A 22,967-nucleotide genomic window follows, 5' to 3' on the forward strand; every position below is an offset into this window, starting at 1 on the left:
TTGGGGGAGTTGGGCAAGGGCAGAGAGCGAGGAGAGAGAGAATCCCAAACAGGCTCTGAGCTGTCAGCGCAGAGCCCGACGCGGGGCTCAGTCTCATGAACCATGAGATCCTGAACTGAGCCAAGATCAAGAGTTGGGCGCTCTGGACGCCTGGGTGGCTCAGTCGGTTGGGCGTCCGACTTCGGCTCAGGTCATGATCTCACAGTCTGTGAGTTCGAGCCCCGCGTCGGGCTCTGTGCTGACGGCTCGGAGCCTGGAGCCTGCTTCGGATTCTCTGTCTCCCTCTCTCCACGCCTTCCTCTGCTCCTGCTCTCTCTCTCTTCTCTTAAAAATATATAATAAATGTTAAAAAAAATTACGAAGAGTCGGGCGCTCAACCAACTGAGCCTCCCAGGCGTCCCTGGCACCAGTTTTTAACATACTATATTTCTTATTACAAAACCAATGGTCATTATAGAAAACGAGACTATCCAGGGGAATGGGGAAGGGGAGGAAGTCTCTAGAAAGCTTTCTAAATCACACTACCCAGAGAAGCCAGGAATATTTCCTTCCGTCTTGTCTTCCATGCAGACATATCCAGGTTTTACCTTATTCTTATAAAATCTTGGACCCTGCTTTCATCACTTCGTATAAAAAAGCCTTTATGTCAAACTTATTTTGTCTTATTTCAAAACTCTTCTTAAATGATATTTTTGAATCTGTAGTGATGTATTTTACTGATTCTAAGTACAGAAAAGCACCAAAAAATTTACTTCCGATCCCGTTCACTAGAGTGAATCATTAGTGACAATGTAATGCTTATGTTTTGCCTGTGTGTGTATATACATTTTTATAAATCCTTATTCATATGTAAAGTGCTGTATCTTTTTCTCTTTTGCATTCAGTGGCTGTAAAGCAGTCCGTCCTAACCAGACCTCCGCTGAAAACTGTTTAGATCATTCCTGGTGTTTTAAATATCATGAATAATAAAATGAAAGTCTTCCTATGTATGATATTGTCTGCATTTCAAATTATTTCCTTGGGGTAGATTCCTAAACAATAACAAAGCAGTCCACACCCCACGACTCCCCTTGGTAGGGGCCCCCCGGGTGGCTCAGTCGGCGAAGCGTCCGACTTCGGCTCTGATCATGATCTCGCGGTTCGTGGGTTCGAGCCCCGCGTCGGGCTCTGTGCTGACAGCTCGGAGCCTGGGGCCCGCTTCGGATTCTGTGTCTCCCTCTCTCTCTCTCTCTGCCCCTCCCCTACTCATGCTCTGTCTCCGTCTCTCAAAAATAATTTTAAAAGTTGAAAAAAACCCCAAATTCTCCAACTATCAAAATACCAGAAGAACTGGTCTCAGTGTCCTCTTACTGGGTTTCTTAATCCTGAAACAGCTTTTATTTCTTGTACTTTTCCATATTTCTAATGATTAAAGCCGCATCTTCTTTTAAGTGTCCTTTTTCCTTTTTTTCCATCTCTTTTCGTTTCTGCTTCCCTATTAGAAATGGTAAGTCTCGTTTACTTACGTTTTCCATGCGTTCGCTCATTTGTTACTATTTTACATTTATTGCAGAGTCCGTACTTAGCTTAGCACACTCATGGTGAGTGTGCTCATGAATTCTAATCCATACACACCCACATCACCACCACCGGATGCAGATGTAAAATCTTCCAGTTCCCATAAGGCCTCCTGTGCTTCTTGGCTGTCGATACCCCTGTGCTCAGAGGCACCCCGGTTGATATGGCCAGTGTTCTGACTTCTGTTTCCATCTAGTTGTTTGGTCTATTTTTTTTTTAACTTTTAAAAAATGCTTATTTATTTTTCGAGAGAGCGTGCAAGCTGGGGAGGGGCAGGGAGAGAGGGAGGCACAGGATCCGAAGCAGGCTCCAGGGTCTGAGCCATCAGCCCAGAGCCCGACACGGAGCTCGAACCCACGAACCACGAGGTCATGATCTGAGCCGAAGTCGGACGCTCAACCGACTGAGCCGCCCAGGCGCCCCTGGTCTATTCTTGAACTTCATGCGAGAGGGCTCATGCAGTACGTCCTCATTTGAGTTTCTGGCTTCCTTCCCCCCCGCCCCTCCCCCCCACACCCCCTAGAATAATGTCTGCAAGATTCTTTAATGGTCTGGTTATGCATATAAATGCAGTTACTCTCTTCAAACTTATTCAAACCTGAATCCTTTGCCCTCGACCCAGCATCCAATGGGTTTACCTCTATACCTTCTCCTGGCCTCCCCTGAACCCCACCCCCCCCCAGGCTAAGCGACCATCACTGCTCACCTGGATGGTTGCAGGTGCTTCCTCTCTGGTCCGACCACCTCCACTCTGCCCTCCCACCCTCACTCTCTTTTCCACAAGGCAGCCAGATCAACCCCTCAAACACAAATGCAATCAAGCCATCCCCTGGCCTGCAGATTTTCGTTGGCTCCCCCCCCCGCCCAGACCCCCCCACCACCACATCCTGGCCCCAAGGCCCCGTGAATCCGGCCCCTGCTCTCTCAATCCCATCACACCCACTTTTCTGTGTCCTCCTCGAGTCACCCAGTGAACTCCTTTTACTCATCACAGCCGCCACGTTACCTGGCAAAGCCTTCCAGAACACACACACACACACACACACACACACACACACACGTGCATACACACCCCAGCCCTCACCACTATTCTGTTTCCCAATTTACCACCTCTGTATATTCCCCGCCTACGTTTATCAAAGTCCATAATTACATACCTGTGTGTATATTTTATTAAATCTGTCTCCCCCCGCTCCATCATAAACTCCTAAAGGCAGAGTCTGGCTTTTTTGGTCCCAGCCACATTCCAGAACATCCCGTAGGCCCTGGGCACCAAATATTTTGCTCAAAAAACACTCCCTTTCCCCCAAACCTGGTGCTTAACCCCTCTCTCGTTCTGTAGTCCCAGCTGAGCCTCTCCCTGACGGTGCTGTGCCGCCTTTCTGGTCTCTGTGTCTGCCTCCACGGGAGCGTGACGGCCCCGTGCATGTGACAGGTAACACCTCGTCACCTCCAGGCAAGTCATGAGACTTCTCTCTCCCTCGGTCTCATTTTCCTCACCTGAAAAATGGGGCCCAAATCCTTACTTTGGCTTACTCGGGAAAAAAAATAAGTCGGATCACGAGGCAGAGAAGAAAAGTAACAAAACAGGCCACGAGCCTTAGGCATCTAGCAGACGCGAGTTCAAATCTCAGCCCCGTCCCTTAACAGCTGTGTGATCTGGGCCAGGTGAACTCCTCTCTCTGAGCCTCTCTGTTCACTTGTCTGTAAAACAGGCAGAGGAAGAGTGCCAGAAGTAGTAACGATACATACGTAGCAAAGACTTGATAAACCAGTGACTGTGAGTGTTAAAATGTAGTTTAAGGAGGAAACGTAGTCTCAGGAAGGGCCATCTGAGCTTGGGTATCTGTGATAAAAATATCAGGACCTCGATACCCAACACGCTTCGTGTTCGTATACTGGGCACTTTGTACACATCCTCCAAGGCACGTGCTTGGGTCAAATCCATTAATATTTAACGAGAACTGACCAGGTGCCAGGCACCGCTCCGGGTTCTGAGGAGACGGCAGTGAACAAGACACACGAGGCCCTCTGTCGTTGTGAGTTCGCAACCAGTCATCCCCACGCTCAGGATTCCCACCGTGTTGACTTCAGGTCACCGCGGCCACCCCCAGGTCAATCAAAGCACACACCTCCGTGGAACACACAGCACCCTGGGCTTTGAAATGCATGTTTTGGGGATCAGAGGATGGGGACAGGGAGTGATATCCAAGGCCCCTCAACTCTACTGCCCTGTAAGGTCTTCTGTATAAACAGGAAGGAAAAATGAAACAGGAGTCTGGAAGAGACAATCAGGCGCATGAAACGGAGGTAGGTGCCCTCCCCACAAACCAAGGACACACACACACACACACACACACACACACACACACACCTACCTCAATTATACCTCAGGAAGCGGAGCTAATGGAAGCTAGATTGATTCAAAGATAACAATTAGGGAACAATTTTAATCCCCGCTGTGATTGAGACACACAGTTTATTTTTAATTTGTATCCATAATAAAAAATAATAATTAAAAGGGCCGGCAAATTGCAGCTTTTGCCGCAAAATTAGATTGACAATGCCCACCTTCACCCCTGCAGGAACGAGGCCGGCTCTCCCGCCTCCCCTCCCTTCTGCGGGCACATTCCCAGCATGACTTGCTCCAGCGCGGAAGCCACGGACCCCGTTTTAAATATAGAGATTTGTTAATTACAGGAGGTGGGACGTGAACTTTCTTTAGCATCTACTATGTGCCAGGAGCGATGCCAAATACATTACGCGGATTATTTCACTTAACCCTCACAGCATCCTGCGAACGGGGAACCCCGGTTTCCTCTCCTTTCACGGGGGAAGATTTGCAGAGACCCCCGGCCACTTGCTGGAGGTCACACAGGTCATACAGGACAAGGCTGGGTCTGATCCAAAATCCGCTTGGCCAGACTCACGGCTCCCGTGCCCTTCCTGGGGGTGGGTGTCACGCGCTTGCCTTCCTCGACCAAGGCGCTGCCTCACCCACGACAGAATTTGTCCCCATAGTCCCAACTCCAAGCGTGGAGTCTGACATCAAAGGGCCGGCTCTGAGTCTCTGGCCGGTGCCCTGATATGGGGCGGGGCGAGTGAGTCAAGTATCATGAAATAATTTAGGGGAGAAGAAAGGGAGGAAGAAGACGGGGAAGAGGAGCAAGGAGGAGAAAGATAAACAGAAGGAAGAGAAAGAAGAAGAAAAAAAGAATTGGGAAGAGAAGGAGATGGGGAGGGGCGGAGGGGAGAGGAAGGGGAAAGGGAAAGGGAGCGTGAGGGAGGAGGTAAGGGGGAAGGGGAGAGAGACAGAGGGGAGAAAGAAGGGGTGAGGGAGGGGAGAAGGAAGCCCCTCTTCTTTGGCACACTCCCCTAATCCTGCAAGTTCGGCATGCCTGGCGCAGAGGCTCCCTCCTCCATGAAGTCCTCCATAACGTTACTCCCTAACTGAAAATAGCTCCTGTTCCTGATTTCCCATGCAGTTGGCGTCTTACCTCCGGCTACATCTGTCTTGTGGTTACTCGTGCACCTGTCCACCCCCCCCCCGACACACACACACACACACACACACACACACACACACACTAGCCTGGGAGCTCCCGAAAGCTACAGACCCATCTGTACACCCTCCTGGGGTGCCCAGCACTCTTGGGGGCCCTTTTCTTTCTTCCGGCCACCTTCCTCCTTAGCCCCATCTCCCCTCTGATCAAACTCTTTTCTTGGAAGGGACCGGAGAGGGCAGTGAACTACTTAACAACCGCGGCAGAGAAATCTTGCCGATACCTCTGCAATAATAAAAATGGTTCCCAGGCGGGGAGCGGCGCTCCTAGCGGAGCTGTGAGATGCCACGTGACGTCGTGGCACAGCTCTGCCACTTGCCAGCCCCGGGACCTCAGCCCATCCCGTACCCTTCCGCTGCCTCAACTTCTCCGTCACAGGGCTGTCGAGAGTATTGAGCGAGATGATGCATTTCTGGCATTTAAGACAGAGCCTGGCACGTAGCGCGCGCTCGGTAAAAGGCAGGTCACTCCCATCGTTATTAGGAACAAGGGCTATTAACTCGGTTTCCAGAACGAAAGCAGGCAATCATCTCTTCTCGAGCGTTTCCTGGGCCAAGTTCTGTGCGACGTTGCTTTCAACTTCGGAACCTGATTATTAGTAATCCGTTCGACAAATTTTCCCAGCCGGTCAGCCCCAGAGCGAGACTAGATCCCAGCCACCGTAACAGGACCAGCGTTCCTGTCCCGAGAGACAAGAAAGAGAAATGCCGGCTGGGATGACCCCAGGAGATCCCCAGAAACCCTAGGATTTCCCCCAAGAAGGGCTCCTTGTCCTGGCCTGTTGGGAGGTGTCCAGTTTGACCTCTCTCCTTGCTATTGGAGAATCCGAAGTCCCTCCCAGATCCTCAGAAGCAGACGGGGGTGGGGCCAGAGGGCCCACAGCATCCCTTAGAAAGCACCAACTTCATCAGGACTCCTGCCCACTAATTGATTCAGACCCAAGGTACTGGTTGTAGCACCTTTCCAGGATTCCTCAAGTCCTGGTCCCAGATCCAAGCCCTGCCCCGGCCTCCATCAGCACGGAAGTGTGTGCTCTGAATTCCATCCCCCTTCCCGAGGCTCCCCGGGCAACGGAGGACACCAGCCACCGTGTGTTCCTCAGGGCCCCAGCTTAGAAGGGGCTGACCAGATCGCTCCCAAAACAAGGCAAAAGTCTCCCCTTTCACACCAGCGTGAAGAAGTCTCCGTGTATGAATGAAGCAGACGTCCGCCTCCTACATCTGATTCTGGGAGCACAGGATTGAGGTTCACCAAGCTAACGTCCCTTTACTAGGAAGCCAAGGTCAAGTTTGGGAGGCAAAAGATCAGGCCGGTCTTGGGTCTGGTAGGAAGAGCCCAAGGAAGTGCAGGCGTTTGGTGGCCCCTCGGGCAGGTGACTTCACATCTGCACGGAAGGGGCCTGGCCGATGCTTGGTTGGCACCTGCAAAGGTCAGTCTGTGTAGCCCCCCTTCTTTCCTCACACCCGCCCCTATAGACACCCTTCTTCCTCATCCAGTCGCCTAAAAACTAATGGCCTTGCTGTCCCTTGCAACCATCATCTTCGGGGAGGAGTCATTTCATTGATTACCACTGCAGTGGGTAGATTCATCTGAGCCATTAAATCGCCATTTTTGCAGGTCAAAAGCAGTCAAATACAGGTGATTTCATACCACAACAGCAAATGCCCTGAGACTTCTCACTCAGCCTTTCGAGAAACAAGATGTAGATTCGTATTTTTGCAAAGGCCGCCTCGGCCAATTATCGGACGAGGGGGAAGCGGGAGAAGGACTCCCCACCCACAATACGATCTGCAGACCACATAACCCCAAGCCCCCCACCCCCACCCCCACCCCGACGCCCACGTCCTCGAAGACAGAGGCTGGCTATTCAGCCATTTTTGAAGGAGAAAAAACATATTCTTCTCACACTTGGCAACAAATTGGCTTAAATAATCTGCGTCACCGTCCCTTGTCTCCTCTGCTAATCATGTTGGTAAATGGTTGGGGGTTTTTTTCTCTCCCCTGTGGCCGCTGCTGCTCGGGAGGAGGGGGATGATGGGAGCAGGGTGGGGGACGGGAGGAGGAGAATGTTTCGTGATAGATGACCGATTCAAGAATGCCTTTGATATTCTCGGTTAACTCCCTCGCAGACGCGGAGAACTGGATTGGTCAGACAGCTCCCCCTGCGTGGCACAAACAAGAAACATTAATTAAAAATAATGGCTACCCCCTCCCCAGAATTAAGAGTGTGATGTTCAGATTCGTTTTAAGAAAGGTAATTTGATGCCAATAAATGACAATTATAAAAACTTCATTACAGTCAAGAGCAATCTATCTACCATTGTCCTAATTACACATTGTAGGAATAATGAATGCTAATGATTTAATGTACCATAATTACCACGATTGAAAAATAAAATATAATAATCGCCATCGTTATTGTTATCGATAATACAGATATTTTGGCACGGCCGATCTCCACGTGAGGCTGAGATAAAATTTTGGGTGTTTTTTTTTTTTGCCCCCCAACTAGAAACACTCCCTTCTCCCCGCCCCGCCCCCCGACATACCCCCATCCCCATACCCCCCATCATTATTAAGACAAGAAATCTACAGCTCACAATGGAAATGCTTTGCTTCTCCCGGAGGGTCAGAGTTGATGGGTTAAATCCAATCTCCTGTCCCGTGGCCAATAGATCACCTTTGGTTTCTTCCTGAATATCTTTTGAGGTAGGAAGGAAGGAAAAAGCAATTATTCTCACGTGGAGCCAGGGTTGCGTTTTGGCTGGTCACTCTCAAGTTCTTTTATGAAAGTATCCATGGCTTCTGATTGCAAAGAGAAAACAGCCAAATTTTCCAGCCAGATATTCACAATGTCATGTTGTGGCGGGGATTAGGGGCTCTGGAGCCAGGCTGCCCAGGGTTCGAGTCCTGGCCCCACCACCCACCAGCTGTGGGGACTTTAATTAAGCCTTTCAACATGTCTGCGCCTGGGTTTTCTCCTTAGAAAACGACACTTAAAATAGTTCCTACCTGAGGCTTTCATGGCTCTACGTTTGTTAAGACATTTAAGACATTTCCCGTCTTTCTTTCCCGCCACTCTCCATCATGCACATCCCCACGAGTCAATTCATCATTCTCTAAGGATGGTCCCCACACCCCTTTCTCCCCATCTTTGCTCCCCCAGGAGTTGCCTTCCCCCAGCTCAGCCTAGGGAGGGTCCGCTGCCCTTGGACCCACCCCCTCCCCCACAGCTCCTCCCGTGACTTTTGCCACACCTCTCGCGTGTCTGTCAATCTAATCTCTTGTCCTTTCCGCTCCAGGTCAAAACTCTCCATTTCTAATCTCAGCATTGCCTTCCCATCACCCCGAGATAACCAAGTACGTTCACGTACTTCTGTTTTGTCTCTCACATAGAATTTTAAACCCAACTCTCCCACTGTATATAGACTTGGGGAACAGCACATGACCTCAGCGAGTAATTATCATCTGCTTGTTACATGCCAGAGGTTAAGCACTTTGCTAGTGTTATTTTATCGAATCCTGGCAACATCCTCCACAGTAGGTGTTATCGGCAGCTGTGTTGTATAGATGGGAACACTGAGGCTCACGGAGTCTAAGACTTTCCAGACACCACACAGCCCGTGTGTGGGCAAAGCCAGGGTTCAAGCGAGGCATCTGGGCTTTGGAGCCCACATCCCACTCCTTGCCTTTCAGTGGGTATTTCATCAAGGGGCGGGGGGTTTCGACGTTTTTAAATTATTTTAATAGTGGACACAGCAATCGATCCTATGCACATAGCACCGTTTATTTTTATCCTGCGATTGGACATTTTGTTTGCATCTGATTTTTCACCCCAATAAACAATTCTCTGGGGTCCATCCTTGTCCACAAAGCCTTGCCCACATTCTGAATTTTTCCTTACGCGACCTTCGTGACCAGGTGCTGTGTGTCGTGACTTTTCCTTGTCGGCGGCTCGGTTTTGCTAAATTCCTGTAAATAGTGCCGAGTTGGGTTCCCGGCACAGAGCTAAGTCACTGGGAGTCAGAGGTGCCTTTTTGAATCTTACCTTTGAGCTGCCTTAGGGCAATTCTGGAGCAGCCTTTAATCTAGGGATAATTTATCACCACTTTTAAGGCAATACTCTTTCTGAGGCTCGTACCTCATGCCCTGTCTATTGTGGGGTCTTTTCACTCTGGCCAAAGGGAAGAGATTCTCCCCCTACGTAAGACCCAGACATTGTTCTCTGCTCCATTTAAGGGTTCTTCCTTCCCTTGGCCTCCAAAAGTTTCCTCTCTCACGTGCACAGACCTAAAGACCTGAGGGCAGGCCTCTGCAGGTTTCTGGAAGTTTCTCCCCATGAAGATCTCTCTTCTCAAGCACTCTGTCCCACAGATGCCAGCCATCTTGGAATCCCCGAACTCTGGTCTCTGCCTTGAGTTGGGCTGAAGAAACCACCCAATTCTTTGGCTTTGCCTTCCCCTGCGGCCCAGCAACTCTCATCAGGCTTATCTCAGTTGCTTTTTTCTCTTGGGGAGCAGAGACCGGGGCTGCCTAGTGCCCAACATCTGAAACTGTTGTTATATGTTATCTGGTTTGCCAGTTGCTTAAGGCAGGACAGTCATTCTTGTCTCTAATGAGTCTCCCTTTCTTTTTTATTTTTTATTATTTTTTTCTTTTTTTAGTGTTTATTTTTGAGACACAGAGAGCGAGTGGGGGAGGGGCAGAGAGAGGGAGACACAGAATCCGAAGCAGGCTCCAGGCTCTGAGCTGTCAGCACAGAGCCCGACGCGGGGCTCGAACCCACAAGCCGGGAGATCATGACCTGAGCCGAAGTCAGACACTTAATTAACTGAGCCACCCAGGTGCCCCTCTAACGTGTCTCCCTTCCTTGAAACAGAAGCTTAGTTCCAGCATTTCTGAGAGTTTGGGTAAGAGTAATTATATATAGTGGGTGCCTTCTCCCTCAAACCACCCCTCCAAAACTTATCTTCCTCAGCTAATATTTAAAAATTATTTATCACGGAGGGATTCTTGCTCTCTCCCTCTCTCTCTGCCCCTCCCCCACTCACACTTTTTCTCTCTCTCTCAAAGTACATAAACTTTAAAACAATAAAAATAAAAATTATTTATCATGGAACATAAACATAGAGGAATTTAAAAAAACCACTCAAAAGAGGGGGCCAGGGCTAAGTTAGGCGAGGGGATATGACACAAAGGAGACAACCACGGTTGGGATGTAGGAGTCAAGCAGGTCAACTTGTCTGCTCTGACAGGTCTTAAGATTGCTCAAAGCTTGAGGCTTTATGGTAAAGTTTATGTGCTGGCTTTTGTTTTTTTTTAAATGCATATTCTCAGATCCTGCCTCAACCCTACATAGGGATCAAATGCCAGGACTCAGGTCCCACGTAGAATCTGCCTTTTCTTCATGTCCTCCCCCAATGCCTCAGACGTACGATAAACCGAAAGAATATGGCCACCGGGAGGGTCACACGTTGGGCCCCAACTGGTGAGTTAGTGGCAGGACTGACCTTGGAAACAAGACCACTGACTTCCCATTCTGGTCTCCTTCCCACTGGTGGTTGCTGTCAGCCCTCCCTCCCTGAACATCGGATTCACCTGGCAGCTTTGAAAAGGTTGATGCTCAGGACCCTCTCCTAGAAACTCAGATTGGATCCGTCCACGATGGGACCTGGGCACCTGGACCTTCTCAACGTCATCCAGGCGATTCCAGGGTGAGCCTGGACTAAGGCACGGGCTCTAACCCAGGCATTGCCCAAGGCCTGAGACCCCGAAATGCTGAGGTCTCAGCCCAAGTGCAATCTCAACCCCTCTCATCAGGATCGTCTTTAAATTTTTTTTTTAACGTTTTATTTATTATTGAGAGACAGAGAGAGACAGAGCATGAACAGGGGAGGGGCAGAGAGAGAGGGAGACACAGGATCCGAAGCAAGCTCCAGGCTCCAAGCTGTCAGCACAGAGCCCGACGTGGGGCTCGAACCCACAAACCGCGAGATCATGACCCGAGTCAAGTCGGGCGCTTAGCTGACTGAGCCACCCAGGTGCCCCACATCAGGATGGTCTTTAAATGGCAATGAACCAAGAAACTCTGCTTTGGTGATGACAGTCCTTTTCCAACTTTAGTGAGCATAGAGATCTCCTGGGGAGCTTGTGAAGATACAGATTCCTTGGCCTTGACCCCAGAGATTCCGATTTGGTAATCTCAGGGTAGGCCCCAAAAGTTCGCATTTCTTATTTTTTTTAATTAATTTATTTATTTTTGAGGGGGGGAGGGGCAGAGAGAGAGAGAGAGAGAGAGGAGAACCCCAAGCAGGCTCCACACTGTCAGCACAGAGCCTGATGGGGGGCTTGAACTCACCAGCCGTGAGATGGTCAGCCAAGCCGAAATCAAGAGTCGCACGGACTGAGCCACCGAGGGGCTCCAAGAATTTGCATTTCTAACAAGCTCTGGAAGGATGCTGATGCTGCTGGCCATGAGGGAGCACCACGCTTGGAGAACCGCTGAGCTATGGGAGGAAAAGGCACTGAAAGGGCAGACCTGAGCTCCACCAGTGACCGGGTGGGCTTAGGCAAGCCCCGCTCCTGTCTGTCACACGGCCTCCATACCACCTCCAACGCAGCCTTGCGGCTGCCTTGTGGGTCACCCCCCACTCTGATCTGGCAGCTCCTCCACCCTGAATCCCCATTCGCCTCCCCAACATCACCTCCTAACCCTGCCCCTATCTGCAGCACCCACACAGGGTCTCACAAATCCTGGAACCCTGTGCGTCCGGGAGGATCACCCACGACCACCACACTACCGCCCTCGTCATCATCATCACCATCACCATCGTCGTCATCACCCTCATCAATAGGCACGCACTGTTTTGTTCACCTCTGTGTCTGCAGAGACTTCTGGAACGCTTCATCCATAGTAGGTACTCAAAACCCACTCGTTAAGCGCATCAATTAACAATAGCTAACATTCTGAGAGCACTCCGGGACTAAGCGCTTCCGCTTTCCTCCGTTAAGCCTCCCAGTCCAGACAAAGGGGCGCTACTTTCCTTTCCATGTGACCGACGACGACGGGGAAACCGAGGTTCTGAGAGGCGGAGGCGCTGCATCCAGCAAAGGCCTGGTTTGGAGAGTTCAGGTCTGGCTGCCCAGCGCCCCCACCCTGCGCCTGGGACGGGTCTCGGGTCTCCCCCGGTGGGGAGATGAGGCGGGGTGGGGGAGGGGAGGCCACTGGCGAAGCTCCTCGAAGGTGCCGCGCGAGGTTAGAACAGCCGGTGGGCGGGGCGCGGGGGCGCGGGGGGGGGGGGTGCGGGGACCACCAGGGCGCGCGGGCGGCGTCCTAATTTATGGCACCGGGGGAGGGGATCCGGGAAGCGGCTTTGCGCGCGCCTCTCGGAGGCGGGTTGAGCTGCAGGTGAGGACAATGTAATTAAGAAATTAAAAGGTAATTTCCACAGACGCTGCCGCTCGCCAGGCCCGGCGACCGCCTAATTGATGGCGCGGCCGGCCGAGCCCACGCGACCGCGGTTCCTGAGCGCCCCGCGCCGCGTCCTCCCCACGTGGGGGTGGCTTCCCCGGGGCCGCGGGGACTTCCGGGGAGCCCGGTGCCCAGCGAGGGGCCCCGGGCCCGTGACACTGGGACCCTCTCGCCTCCGCTTTCCCCTGCCCTCCGACCTCTCTCCCTCCCCCTCCTTCCCCCACCAAAGGTAAGATAGGCTATTCCAAGCTGTCTCTTCATTCCCCCCCACCTCCGTGTCGTCTCTATCCCACTTCCAATTTCTCTATAAATTTCCCTCTTTCTCTCCCCCTCTCTAGTTTGCTCACCAAGTCTCTTTTCATCTCGCTTCTCTCCCCACCCCCCCCCCCCCCAGGTTTCTGTCTCTCCGTCTCTCCCACTTTCTTCAGTCCCAAAATTCTTACCGCTGGGCCCAGAAGAAAGAGTGCGTGGGTGACCTTTACACCCCAGAAGAGATTGCATTTAAGTTACTGCCACCCCCACCGTCTCCACCTCGCATCCCCGCGGGGCCTCGGCGTGTGGGTTGGTCTTTAGAATATCCCAGCCTGAGTCCCGGAAGCCCACAGCGATGGCTGGGTTAGACCCACTTGGATCATCTTGCCGAGTCTGAACCCAGGAATATTGAGTGGGTGGGTGGATAGGTGGGTGGATGAGTGACTTAGTGCCAAGGTTGTCAGTTGAATGTTTGGATGGATGGGTGATTGGTTGCACAAACAGATGGGTGGATAGTACAGGGGTGATTGGTAATTGGACGGATGTGTAGACGAATGGATAAATGGGTAGGTGAATGGATAGGAACGCATCGACAGAGAAGCGTATGGATGGACGGGCAGACAAAAGATGAATAGGCAGATTATGAATGGGTGGATAGTAGGTACGGAGATGAATGGGTGACGGTATGTGTGGGTGGGCGGTTGGGTGGGTAGATGGATGGGTGGGCCGGTGGGTGAAAAGGTGAGTGGATAGACGAGTGGATGTATAGTAATGGTGAATAGGAAGATGGATAGTGGGGTGGATGGATGGGTGACCAGATAAATGGGGGAGCCAGGAACGTAAGTGTGTCCCTAGTGGTAACATTTATTTGATGATAAAGTCAAAACATAAGCACTTATAAACAAAGCAGGAACCTGCCATCCCCAGAGACACCTTCCAGCCTTGGGGTCTCGAGGTATTCACCAAGTGTTTCCCCATACAGGGGCGCCAAGGCTGGGCTCATCCCAGTTGAGTTACCACTTTTTCCCGTATCTTCCCTCTCTTCATTCTCCAGATGGGCACACGCCTCACTGGGTCCAGGAAAAGGTGAAGTAACAGGGGTGAAGTCACGTTGTCACCTGGAACATCCCCCACCCGGGCACGGATATCAATACATGGGATCTATCACCAGGCCAACCCCATCTCTCGTGGACCAGCCAGACTGCAAGGTCCAGCAGCCACACTCTTTTCTTAAGCCGCGATCTGTCTTCCAGAAGGCCCCTCCTTCCCTCTCCACTTACCCAAATACCTGTTCGTCACGGTCCGATTCTCTCTCACACACCTGCACCTCCAGAAAGCCTCCCCAGTCGTGCCTCCCTCCGTCATAAGGGGCCTCGAATGACATGCTAAGAAACGTTGACTGTAATCAGTCACGTAAGTTGGAGCTGTGGCAAGGTGTTTAATCCTCCACCTGCCTCCTGGTAACATGTCCAATCTAGGATTCTAGTGACCTGTTTCTCGGTGGTTCCCTCTCTCTTCCAATGCCATCATGGACTCCCCGAGATGGAGAAATGCCTTTCGTTCATCTCAGGTTTTCAGTCCCTAGTGGAGAAGCTGGCACAGAGTAGGTTCTCAGTAAACATATCCTGAGTTGGCCAAAGGAGGAGGTTGATAAAACGTAACCACAATGGCAATATAGGTTTGCCTGCTGATTTTTCTGCAGTGTCTTCCAAGACTAATAGAGATTGCCCAACTCTCCCCCCCCCCAGAAACGGAGCTGCCTCCCCCCACCCCATTCTGAGTCAAGCTGTGAGGAATGTGACCACCCGTGAATACAGAACCAAAAGGGTCCTTTGTCCTGGGAGATGTGGAGAGGTGAGTGGGGGAGGGACCCAGTGGGGGATTAGGGAAGAGCCTGCAGGGAATTCCTTTCTGGCTGGGGCTCAGTAGGGGCTGGAGAGGGATATTTCACCTGCTAGGAATCTGTCCAGAGCTGCCTCCCACCTGCTGGGAGTACCCAAAGCCGGGGAAGCAGGGAGGCCCCGCCATTCCTAGGCCTGGACACCTGAGCAAAAGGGAGATGGAGAGAGGTGGAAGAAAGAGAGAGAGGGAGGAAGACTGAGACACCTATCTGTAGAAGAATATAGACATTTATATGCACACAATCACAAATACGTATACACTGGTCCACATTCACATGCACACACATGTGTCTGATGAGGACTTGTACACAAACACAAATGTGTATGCACTCATCCATCCATTTCCATTCCCACGTACAGAACCACGCACAACATATGCATACACAATCACACACCAAAGATGCGTGCACATCCACTCACACACACACACACAGCACACACCGTCATCAGATGATCATGCAGACACCTACGTGCACGTAGACCGCACACAAGCTCCCATGCACCCTCGCACACATGCCTAGACCCAGGCGCACACACACGTAGTCCCGGATAGTCACACATACACACACGCACATCCTCACATGCACATATAAATGCTCAGCCTTGGGGCGCCCGGGTGGCTCAGTTGGTTAAGCATCCGACTTCAGCTTGGGTCATGATCTCGTGGTTTGTGGGTTCGAGCTGTGCTGACAGCTCCGAGCCTGGACCCTGCTTCGGATCTGTGTCTCCCTCTCTCTCTGCCCCTAACTCACTCACGCTCTGTCTCTCTCAAAAAATAAATAAACATTTAGATAGATAGATAGATAGATAGATGATAGATAGATAGATAGATAAATAAATGCTCAGCCTTGCTTGCCTCTAACCCCCTCCCCCACTGCTGGCTGCCTTCTGTCCAAAATTTAGAAAAATTCCTCCTTAGCAGTTTTTTGAGCCCATTCACATGCGTGTGGTGTCCATGCACCTGCTAGGACTCCACTGAAGATTCAGTGCTCTCTCCAAAGAGCTAGAGCTGGTGGGGGAGGGGGATTGTGTGTGCTAGAGAGACCTCCTTCCCAGACCTTTCCAAGTGTTTTTCCAGCTGGCATCTCCTTGGGGCTCTGCTGTGGCCCTGAGTGGTAAATACAGGAGGTAGGACCTCAGCTTGCAGATCAGGAAATTTAGACCCCAAACAAGCAGCGTGCCCATGTCATAAAGCTAGTGAGTGTGAGAGCCCAGATCTGAGATGAGTTTGTCCTTAAAGGCAGGCAGGACACACTGTTTCTTTGGGTCCCCACAGGGGACTTTTTTATTATGAAATATTCAGGACTTAGTAAAAAAAAAAATCCCCATCCCACCCTGAAATATCACTGTCCTAAAATTAGTGTTCATTGCTCATTATTTCATGCATGTAACATAATCATGGAGCATCTAACACTGTGGAGACCCCTCTCCCCCAAAATCTTGTTCTCATGGAAAACCAATCTGGTGGAATGCGTTTATTTCCTTATGCTTTTGCTAAAAATGTATAGATCCCTAAACAGCCCATAGTTTATTTAATGTACCCTTGAGCCTTCTAGAAATGGCATTATCTGCTGCAGGGTCTCTCAGCTTTGGCTCTCCTGGCATTTGGGGCCAGATCGTTCTTTGAGTGAGGATGGCTGTCCTGTAAATGGGAGGATGTTGAATTGCTTCCCTGGCTTCTGCCCGCTAAATACGAATAGCGCCCCCCCCCAAGTGGTGACAACCAAAAATGTCCCCAGACATTGTGCAATGTGCCCGTGGGGGGTGGAGAGGCAAAATTGCCCCCCCCCATGGGGAACCACTGACCACTGCACATGTCCTTCTGGAACTTGCCCTTCTTACGTAGGCCAAGTTTGTGTGACCCTCTAGGTCTGTGCGGAGCCCTCATTCATTCAGATTTGCAGGGTCTTTAGAGGGTGTCCTGTTTGTCTTACAGAGTTGCTATGAGCGATCCCTGCCCCTGCTTCCTGGAGCACAGGTGTGAATTCCTCGAGGGGCACACCCATCCATCTGCCAGATCCTACTGAATCGAGTTCCAACTCCTCAAGAAAGCGATGCCAGGAGTCAGGCTGTTTAAGCTGCAATCCCACTGGTGCACTTTGGGACCCAGGACCAGCCACCCTTCTCCGGGCCCTACTCTCCTCCTTGGTAAGGTAGTTAACGGATGATCAGCGGAATGTATGGGGCGCTCTACATTGTCTCGTGGAACGCGCCCAGCAGCCTCATGAAGAAGGGATTGCTGTCACCCCCTTTTTTTTTTAAATTTTTTTTTCAACGTTTATTTATTTTATTTTTGGGACAGAGAGAGACAGAGCATGAACGGGGGAGGGGCAGAGAGAGAGGGAGACACAGAATCGGAAACAGGCTCCAGGCTCTGAGCCATCAGCCCAGAGCCCGACGCGGGGCTCGAACTCCCGGACTGCGAGATCGTGACCTGGCTGAAGTCGGACGCTTAACCGACTGCGCCACCCAGGCGCCCCTGTCACCCCCTTTTTAAAAGTAGGGAAACTGAGGCACGGGGGTGTTAAGTAACTTGCCCAAGATCATGTAGCTAATACGTAGCAGAGCTGGGATTTGACTCCAGAGTTTACTGGCTCCAGAGCCCGTGTGTGTCTCCATTCGTTAATTCAATGAGTCACTTATTCAACAGATACTTTTGTTGTGCACCTGCTGTGTGTCAAGCCCCCACCTTGGCAATGATCAAGGCAAGCAAGGTCTCAGCTCTTGTGAAATCTACCACATAATGGCAGGGAAAGGGAGGAGGAGGAGGCGAAAATTATTGTGCTTATTTTTTTGTCAACTTGTTTACAGAGTTTAGCAATAAATGCTGTGGAGGAAGAAAGGGTAATAGAAGGCTACTTTGGTCAGGGAGGTGCTCTTTGAGAGGGTGATATTTGACCTGGGAACTCGTGGAAGAGAAAACAGACAAGCAAAGATTTAAAACTAATAGTGTTCTACGAGGAGGGAACAGCAGGAACCCAGGCGCCAAGTCAGGAGACATTCTAGAATGTTCTGGGAACAGAGTGAACAGGGGGAAGAGTGCTCGGAGAGGAGATCGGAGAGAGGCTGGGAGCCCTCCGTGTGTGTCGACCCCACCGACCCGGTTTTCGCCTCCTTACCGACCCCCAGCGTCCACTCCAGGGAGGAGGTGGGCCTGAGGAGAAAATGATAGTGCAAACCTGATTCACCCATGGGGGCCGTGTGCCAGGGCCAGTGAAGTTTGCTCCCTCGGGCCACCTTGCCAGGTGTGATGACCAGAGGAAGAGCAAGAGGAAGAGCAAGCATCCCTAGTTCTGGAATTCCCACGGACCCAAAGTCACTGACCCAGAAAGAGTTCTCTCTCGGACATCCTCGGCAGAGCCAAAGCTAGCCCAGGGGGTGCCAGGGGTGGGGGCAGAGGTCATAATCCTCTATCTGTTTTGGGACCCGAAGGGCAATTTGCCCGTCTCCCTGCCTCTGACACCCCCATGCCTCCAAGAACTATCCCATATCGACAGGGCTCCTCCTTCCGTTCCAGGGGAGCAGGCGGATGGTGTGGTGGAGGCTAGGACTTCCTAAGTAGGCAGGTCTCACTCCCCCGCTTGGTAGCTGTGTGTCCTTGGGCCAAGGCCTCAGCCTCTCTGAGCCTCCATTTCTTCATCAAGCAAATGGCAGGACCGTTGAGAAATAACACATACACGGGCGTCTTGCCACCGGTGTTAATTCCCACTTTCCTTGGGGACCAATTTTTCAAGTGCGGGAAGCACGCCTTGCCACCTCTGACGGGGGGCAGTCTGTGCTTGTTGAGGGCTTGCGAAGATCCGCCTGGCCTTGATTGGATGCCATGATGAAGGCTCTCCTCACCTTCCTTCTCCGGGGCGCAGCCTCCCAAGACCTCTCCCTCGTCTTGCAGGGCCCTCCGCTGCCCCCTCCATACCTTTGAATCACAGCTCCCTGACCTGGGTCGGGGCTGAGGGAGGGGGAGTGTGAAGGTGACGTCATGGCTGTCTTGGTGGGTGTGCTGGGGGCGGGGCTGTCATCCAGCTGCCCGGTCCGTGTCTCTCCTTTCCTCCTTCCTAGGGATGGAGTGAAGGGCTTTCACACTTGTCTGGGCTGACTCCGAGTGTGTGATCACTCTCCCTGGGTGTCAGCGCGGCTGGGAGATTTGTGATACCGCCTGGTTCCTAATTACCTCCCTCTCTGCACTCTCTCCCCTCCCAGCTCCCCTCAGACCCGCTGCCAGCACCTCCATCATCTCTACCTGCCAGCCTGCCTGCCTTCATCCGCGGAGGAGAGACACGGCTGGAGGCTGAGAGAGGCGGCTTCGCGGGGCCCGGCCGCAAGAGGCCGCGTTACCTGTGTACCCAGGTGTGGACACGCAGCCACGCGCAAGGTACACAGCAGCGTGGAGCGGAAACCCCCACACACCTACGAAAAGACCCAGCTGCCCAGTAGGGTTTATGCCAGGGATGCAAACCCGTTTCAGACAAAGTAGCCATGGGATTCACGCCGTTAACCGATTGACGGAACGTGGCGTGGGTGTCTCCGTAAATGCTGAAACGGTGTACGAAACATGCCCTCACCCAGGCTCCAGAAAAGAGAAAGGAGCTAGATAGAAGGTGCAAAGCCAGGGCAGGGAGCGTGAGGGAAGCGGGGACTGAGGCAGGAGAGGACGAGGCGCGGTGAGTTGTCACGCGGCTCGCTGTTTCTTGGAAAAGCACAGCAAGTGATTGGCCAGCGGGGCTGCTCAGCCCTCAGGGAGCCTCCAGATGGACATGCCTCCGGGCAGTCTATCAGAGGAGGGAAGATGGGATCCAGCAGCCCAGCTCCCTCCTCAGCTTCCATTTCCCATTGGCCAAAGTTCCCCTCCCGGATTCGTTCTCCTGCATTTCGAGTTGCCTCGTGAAAGCCATTGGCAGCTTCTTGGGAACCCATGCCCTATCGTGTGGTCTTTGTCCTAAGTCCAGAAATGGCCAGAGAAGCCAGAGACTCTGGGCTCGTAGCTGATCGGTGTTGGGCAGCAGAATTGCACGGGCCCACATGGAGTCTCTTGGCCGCCGTGGTGGCTGGAGCAGAGCAAACAGCTGAAGTCTGGGAAGCAGGGGAGTCCAAGAGAATCTGAAGGCGTCACAAACGATTAAGCATCACATCTAAAAGCATCACATACGATTGATCTCAACTTCCATTTCTGATAAAAAAAAAAAAAACTCATCAAGCCACATCCTTATCGATGAAATATTAAAAAGACCCCCCTTTCAATTCGGGACTGAGATAAAGTTATCCAGGGTCATCACCGCTACCCAACCTTAGACCTCAGGTGTAGCCAACGTAATAAGACAAGAAAAAAAATTAAAGTTTAATGTCGGGGGAGGAAGAGACAAGTTTGTCATTATGTATGTACGTAATATGACTGTCTCCCTTAAAAATGCAAAAGAAGCAGCCAACGAACTAATTAACAAGACACATTATGTGCAAATCATGATGGCTTCTTCTCCCCTCCCCTTTTACATCCGATGTTCCAAGAAAACTCACCTGTTCTGTTCCTTGCACCTGCCCTCTGTGGTTTCCCGACTCTGGACCTTTACCTCACCTTGATCTTCTTGCATTTTCTGCAGAGACAAATCCCACCTAGTTCCCAATGCCCAGTGCAAGTGCCACTGTGTTTCTATAAAACCCCTCTTGTTCCCCCAACCACAAATGGGCCCTCTCTCCATCCTCTAAAGGTCACACAACTTGTATAATCCACTCGTTCACTGTAGTTCTCCAAAGGTAACTACCCCCTCCTATCTTTTATTCTAGTTATTTGCACACATATCCTATCTACTGCGCGAGTACCATGAGGTCAGAGACTCGAGGGAAAGACTACAGTTTAGTGACAAAACGCACCTTGGAACTTGACAGACCCATCTTCAAAGCCCAGCGCCACTATTTCTAAGCTGTGTGCCCTTAGGCGAGCTCTTGACTTCTCTGAGCTCTTCTTTCCTATAGAATTTGGGACTATATTAGTGTTGCTTTGAAGTTGGTACTGAACAGGTTGACATTATATGTGTATGCACCCCTACTCTTAGCAAACTACCCAGCACATGACAGAGGATACCAGCATTATTACTCAGTATTATTACTTATCTCCTTGTCCCTAACACCTAGGACAGTGCCCAAAATATAACCGGAGTTCAAAAGTTGCTTGATGAATGACTTCCATTTAAAACCATTCAGCAAATATTTCTTGAGAGCTTCCGTGTACAGAGCGATGTCCCAGGTGCTAGGGACGCAAGGATGAGCAAGATTCAAACCCAGTCTCCTCCAGCTCAAGGGTGTCAGAGGAATATAAAGAAAGACAAGAAGCCCAAATGTAGAGAAAGTCAGACCCAAGCCCACTGAAGTCACCCTCACAATCCCCCGGGGTTGTCCTTGTAGAGAGGTCAGCATAAGGCATGGAATCTTAGGCCATCGGGTCCTTAGAGAGGCGAGGTCAAGAGTCGACAGCCCCGAGTTCGGATCCTGGCTCCTGCCTTCATCATTTGGGTGAACTCAGGGACATTGTCTCCTCTCGTTAAGTTTTGGTTCTTCTTCTGTAGGATGGGGGTAATAGCAGCACTTACCATGCAGGGTTGCTCTGGGGTAAGTTGAGGTCACCAAATGAAAAGAATATGGCACATCACCCGGTGTCTACTGAGCTAACATCCACCCCACCCTCAACTCCTGCTGATGGGGAACGGGAGGCATCACGAGTCCCACCAGGCTGTAACCAGGTCAGACCTCCTGGCTCCAAGGCTGTGTTCATCTTGGGACTTCCCGGCTCCCGGCCAGCTCTGACATCTTGAGAGCCTACAGAAAGTTCAGGAAGGTGAGCCAAGTGGTTTCCGCAGGCCCTCGCCAGCTAATACTGAGCCAGCGCAAGCCTGGATCACAGGTGCCATGGGTTAGATCAAGGCAGCCCTTTGTCATTTCTGCTCTGCTCTAGGAACCTCTGCGTTTCCTTCCTTCCAGGCAAAGCGTCAGGTACCTTGAGTCCCCTTGCTTGGCTGACATTCCCCACCTAGACTTCACCAGTCCTAGCCCCCTTGAAAATAAGGGACATCAGAGCACACGGGGTTTTCCTTCTCTTACCCCAAAGCACCTCCCCAAAACGGATATTCTTACTGAGGAATATCTCTCTGTACTGGCATGGGCAGATACATTAAGTGAAGATAAATTAAGTGAAAAATTGGAAAATGCCACAACGCTGCTCGGTCCAACCCTACTTTTTAAAAATAGACACCTGAAAAAGAAAACGCTGCAGAAATATTAACCCACAGATTCCCACTGGTTATGTCTGAGGGTGGCATTAGAGTGATGTTCTAGATTACACGTTCCCGTAACGTTTTCATTTGCATTGCATTGCTAATCAGGAATAATAGATTGTTTGAAAAGGGAAAGGGGTTCTTGAGACCTTGGCCAGCAAGAGAGGTCAGGAGGGCTGCCAGGGAAAAGTTCTAGAGCATTCCATTCTGGAGTCAGAAAGACCACCTGTCCCAGGCTGGGAAAGTGCCAGCCTTCGGTGGAGGACTGAGTTGAGCAGAAAAGAAAATCGATCATCTCTTTCCTTAAAAATATACGTCTGTTTCCTGGGGCACCTGGGTGGTTCGGTCGATTAAGCATCTGACTTCGGCTCGGGTCTGATCTCACTCGTTCGTGAGTTCGAGGCCCACATCAGGCTCTGTGCTGAGGGCTCGGAGCCTGGAGCCTGCTTCCGATTCTGTGTCTCCCTCTCTCTCTGACCCTCCCCCGCTCACACTCTGTGTGTGTGTGTGTGTGTGTGTGTGTGTGTGTCTCTCTCTCTCTCAAAAATAAATAAACATTAAAAATTTTTTAGTATGTGTCTGTTTCCCAATTTTCTAACAAGATGCTGTGTCTAGAAACACACGTGAGGACAGGGGCTATCTTTTCTCTCCAAAAGGGGAGCCAGGTGGCCGGGGACGATGGGGACAGGGGTAGGAGTTCCACTTCATACCTTTTTGGGGTACCTTTTGAATTCTAAGCCGTGTGAATGTATTACCTACTCAAAAAAATAAATAAAATTTAAATGTGAAAATACAGCACTTTCCCAATAGCGCTATTAAATCAGCGAATGATAGGTTAAATGCATACGCAGCCGCCTGGACAAACACAGCCATTTGAAAACAATGAGTTGATGTAAAGATGCTCGTTAAGAAACATGTGGAAAACACCGAAAAGGAGGCAAAAATCTATGTTTTACCCAGA

General features: G+C 51.1%; 2 long non-coding RNA genes across 2 annotated transcripts; one reads left to right on the top strand and one right to left on the bottom strand.

Annotated features, from left to right (window-relative positions):
• Positions 1-7,115: 7,115 nt before the first annotated feature.
• Positions 7,116-11,619, bottom strand: LOC121010477 (uncharacterized). The gene is made up of 3 exons (XR_005781190.1): positions 11,479-11,619; positions 7,721-7,821; positions 7,116-7,282 (listed from the first exon to the last, which is right to left on the bottom strand). It is a non-coding gene; the product is annotated as an uncharacterized LOC121010477 (long non-coding RNA).
• A 330-nt stretch (positions 11,620-11,949) lies between these two features.
• On the top strand, positions 11,950-22,283 carry LOC121010301 (uncharacterized). The gene is made up of 3 exons (XR_005781092.1): positions 11,950-12,252; positions 16,681-16,892; positions 18,945-22,283. It is a non-coding gene; the product is annotated as an uncharacterized LOC121010301 (long non-coding RNA).
• Positions 22,284-22,967: the final 684 nt, after the last annotated feature.

This window comes from Herpailurus yagouaroundi, unplaced genomic scaffold (genome assembly GCF_014898765.1).
Source record: "Herpailurus yagouaroundi ecotype Mexico unplaced genomic scaffold, PumYag 191, whole genome shotgun sequence".
Taxonomy (NCBI): domain Eukaryota; kingdom Metazoa; phylum Chordata; class Mammalia; order Carnivora; family Felidae; genus Herpailurus; species Herpailurus yagouaroundi.